Genomic DNA, 4399 nt, shown 5'->3' on the forward strand with positions numbered 1-4399 from the left:
AATCCAGGATTTACCACTATCCTAGATACCAATTAGAGAACAGGATAGACCATTCCCAGAGAAAGAGAGCATCTGCCAGAGCCTCTACAAATTTCACATACGATGCCAGGCCTTCAACATAAAAAATAACAAACACAACAAAAACAAGACAAATATAAAAAGATAAAGAAATAGATCCATCAATGACCATTTTCTAATAGTGCATAACAAACCATCACACACCCAGAGAGTTCAAACAACATTCATTTATTATCTCACAGTTTCTAAAGGTCTGATCCATGCATAGCATTACTGGGTTCTCTGCTGAGAGTCTCACAAGGTTGAAGACAGTGAGGCTGCATCCTTATCTGGTGTTTAGGATCCTCTTCCAAGCTCAGATTTTTGGAAGAATTGAAGGCTCCATTTTCTTGGCTGCTCAGCTCTAGAGCCCCGTTCAGGTCCTTGCCATGTGATCATCTCACAAACTGGCAGCTTACTTCTTTAAAGCCAGCAGGAGAGTCTCTCTTTAGTCTGCTATGAAGAAGTCTTATCATAGAAATGATTATCTCATCACATTTATTATACAGTGTAACTTGATTATTCCTAATCAGGGAGTGATATCCCACCAAATTTACACATTCAAGAGGGAGAGGATTATACATGCAATGTACATGGGTCAGAGAGGGGTGGAATTTGGGGCCCATCTCACAGTTCTGCTTGCCACATGAACCAAATCTTGGTTTTAACTATAATTAATATGTAATATAAAATGGATAACAAAATAGAAAATTTCACCAATAACAATTCAAATAGAAATATTAAAACTGAAAAATTCAGTAACTGAACTTAAGAACTCAACAGGTGGGCTCAGGAGCAAATTAGGCACAGCAGAAGGAAAGATCAGTCAAATGGAAGATACATCAACAGAAAATATACAGGCTGAAGCAAGGAAATTAAAAAATAAGGAAAATATAGAAAGAGGGTAAGATAAGATAGATCAATCAATAAATAGGCCATATACCTACATATATTTCATGTATTTATGTATACCACATGAATAAGGCATAACGTTCTAATATATTATGTAACTAAAGTCCCAGAAAATGAAAAGACAGAAAAATTATTTAAATAGAAAAAAAAATGGGTGACAATTTTCCAAAACAAACAAACAAGGATTAAGCAAACTCAAGGAGGAATAAATACAAAGGAAAAATCCTACCTAAGAATATCATAGACAAACAACTGCAAACAAAATGAGCAACAAGAAAAAATTAAAACAGAAAAAAAAAATACATTAACTTCAAATGAGAAACAGTAATAGGTAAAGATGACTTCGCAACACAAACAACAGGAGCTGGAAGACAAGGGAAGAAAGCCTGTAAAGGACTGGAAAACAAGCAATTGACAGAAATGCAGAACTCTAGACTCAGAGAAAATAATCCTCAAAGTAAAGGTACCAAAAAGACATTTCCAGACAAGCAAAAAGAAATAATTTGTATCCTTATGCAGAGAAAACTTAGAAATTTTCAGGCAGAATGAAAAAGATCCCAGATGCAAACACAGAAATGGAGGCAGAAATGAAGACTAATAGAAGAGGTGCCTGGGTGGCTCAGTTGGTTAAGCGTCTGCCTTAGGCTCAGGTCATGACCCTTGGATCGAGCCCCACATCAGTCTCCCTGCTTAGCCAGGAGTCTGCTTCTCCCTCTGCCTGCTGCTCCTTGCTTGTGCTCTCTCTCTCTCTCTGTCAAATAAATAAATAAAATCTTAAAAAAAAAAAAAAAAAAGAAAAGAAGAAGAAGAAGACGAAGAATAAAAAATGGCAAATATGTTGGTAAGACTAAATGAATATAGACTATACAAAAAATTAAAATTGTATGGACTTAAAATACATATAAAATTGCAATGAATATAAAAATATCCAAAATTGGCAATAGAGTGCAAATTAAAGTGCTCAAAGTATCAGTATTATTGGAATATAGTAAAAATATTAGTTTATGTTAAATACATATATCAGTTTGTTAAATTTAATAAATCTATAACTGATCTTGTAATCTTTAGAATAACTACTTGAAGTGTAACTAAAATCCTAATAAAAGAGGAGAAGCAAAATTAAGAGGGGAAACGGGATCTAGAAATACTTGCATATTCTTAAATACTGCAAAAAAAGAAAGATTTAACATGAAACAAGTGGATCAAATAGAAAATAAATAAGAAAATCATTTAAAAGCGCAAGTATATCACTAACTATATTTAATGCTAATGGACTAAATTCTCAAATTGAAAGATCCACACTGCCTGACTAGGGAAAAAAACCTGTGCATTGTTTATGTGTGATATACCTTAAATATAAGGACACAGAAATATTAAAACTCAAAGGGGTTAAAAAGACGAACCAGGCAAAAACTCACCAAAAGAACTCGGGGTAGCTAATACAATCTCATTCAGTATCATCCAGGCTATGGAGTGTTACTAGAGATAAAGAGACATACTTATGATGCAAAGTCAATTTGTCAGATAGAATCATTCTAAATTTACATGCACCTAATGACACAACATCAACTGTATAAACTTCACAGAAAACAGAAACATAATCATAATGGGAGATCAATGTGCCATATACCACCTCTCCAACACAAGGCCAGTGTCTTCTCTGACTGCTCTTCTGTTTCTCTACACAAGGGTGCTGCAGGCATCACAGTTCCCCAGCAAAAATACTGGTTTTTAACCTTTCTTGGCTTTTAAATGCCACTACTTCTTCTCCTGGTAATCATACCTTTATCCTCTATCACCTCCAAGGTCCAGTTCAAATATCACCTCCTCCATCAAGCCTTCCCGGAGTCCCCTAAATGACAATATGTGATTCCTCCCAAACTCAGACACACCTTCAAAGCCCTTGGCGATTTCTACCTTAAATTCTAATTATTTTTGCATGTGTCTTAACGTCTTTCAGTAAGACAGGGCTTCCATAAGCTTCAACTCTGCACAGACTATGCTTGACAGAAGAACATGGTCCAACCCTTAACAGGAGCTCAATCGATCCCTGTTAAATAAATGAATAATACATTTTCCCACTCACCTTTCTCCTAAAAGTGTCAGCCAACTCCAAACCGTGAGAGGGAGAGAAAATTAAAAATCTGTTTTTGAAGAAAACAGAGCTTATTTCAGACAGGAGTTCCCCAAGCTGCAAGCATTTAGAACTTCTGCAGCGGACTGCACCCTTCAAATGGGGCTCCCCTGGGCAGCCCCGGTGGCTCAGCGGTTTAGTGCCGCCTTTGGCCCAAGGTGGGATCCTGGAGACCCGGGATCAAGTCTCACATCAGGCTCCCTGCATGGAGCCTGCTGCTCCCTCTGCCTGTGTCTCTGCGCCTCTCTCTCTCTATCTCTCATGCATAAATGAATAAAATCTTTAAAAAAAAAAAAAGATATTCAAATGAGGTTCCCCGGAAGCTGTGATAGAATTCCAGATGCACAATACCCTGCCTTGCCAAGACCTCAGACCTAGCTCACCTCCGGCTACAGCAGATGCTACCTCCTGGAGCTGGTGACTCTTACTGTCTTATCGTACATCCAAATGCTCAATTAAATTAGTTACCGCGTTTCTATTTCCCGCACCCTTGATTTTCTACCTTTTCTCTAAGACAGCACAGGTGAAAGTGACCGAGACAGGGGAGTGACATGATTTAGCAAGGCTGCACTTCCAAAAGAGCTGCTTGCCTTTGGTGAGACGCACTAAGGCCTCAAATTCTCTGCTCCATCATTTCTAGCAAGGAAATCGTAACGCTACTTATTGTATAAGGTCGTTGTCAGAACCAGATGAGAAAATACATGTGAGGTCACCCAGCAACACCTGTAAAGAAAGTTTAGTTCTTTCCCCACCTTGTTCCAAAAATTTGCTGGTGGGAGAAGAAAGCTCACAAACCCACACCCATCATCTCCCTGGCAAAGAACAGAGAGATTCACCCTGGCTGGCTGGCACTTCCAGAAGCTTTGCAGCCATTCTGAGGATCCCTTGTGCACCGATGACACTGGATTTCCAATAAGCCACTCCACACCAGGACATCGCCCTGACAGAGGCGCTGACTCCTGTCCAAACCTGAGCTGAGCCTGCCATCTAGAGGACACCCGTGGACAGGCAGGCACCAAAGCTGACTTCAGCGCCTGGAAGAGATGAAGCTCGCCTCCTTCACTGACAAACATGTACTGAGGTTCTGCTATGAACCACACACTGCAGGACAGGGTGCGACAGCCCGCAAACTAGTGGCAAGTTCACGTTCTGGATGGATCTCAGCGGCCAAAGTGAGACCAGGTTTCTGGCAGGAGGAGGAGTCCCTCCTCTAACGGTACAGAGTGAATTTGTTTGCTGAGAAGTCACACAGCCAATTAGTAGAAGGGCTGAGCTCCATGCAGAGGATTTGGGTTC

General features: G+C 39.6%; 1 long non-coding RNA gene across 2 annotated transcripts; it reads right to left on the minus strand.

Moving 5' to 3' along the window:
• Positions 1-230: 230 nt before the first annotated feature.
• On the minus strand, positions 231-3646 carry LOC118351827 (uncharacterized). Of its 2 annotated transcripts, none has more exons than XR_004807963.2 (3): positions 3056-3646; positions 2388-2448; positions 231-1720 (listed from the first exon to the last, which is right to left on the minus strand). It is a non-coding gene; the product is annotated as an uncharacterized LOC118351827 (long non-coding RNA). The 2 variants fall into 2 exon arrangements; XR_007401581.1 differs by having other exon boundaries at positions 231-1742.
• Between the last annotated feature and the right edge of the window lie 753 nt (positions 3647-4399).

The sequence above is a fragment of the Canis lupus genome, chromosome 13, assembly GCF_003254725.2.
Source record: "Canis lupus dingo isolate Sandy chromosome 13, ASM325472v2, whole genome shotgun sequence".
NCBI lineage: Eukaryota > Metazoa > Chordata > Mammalia > Carnivora > Canidae > Canis > Canis lupus.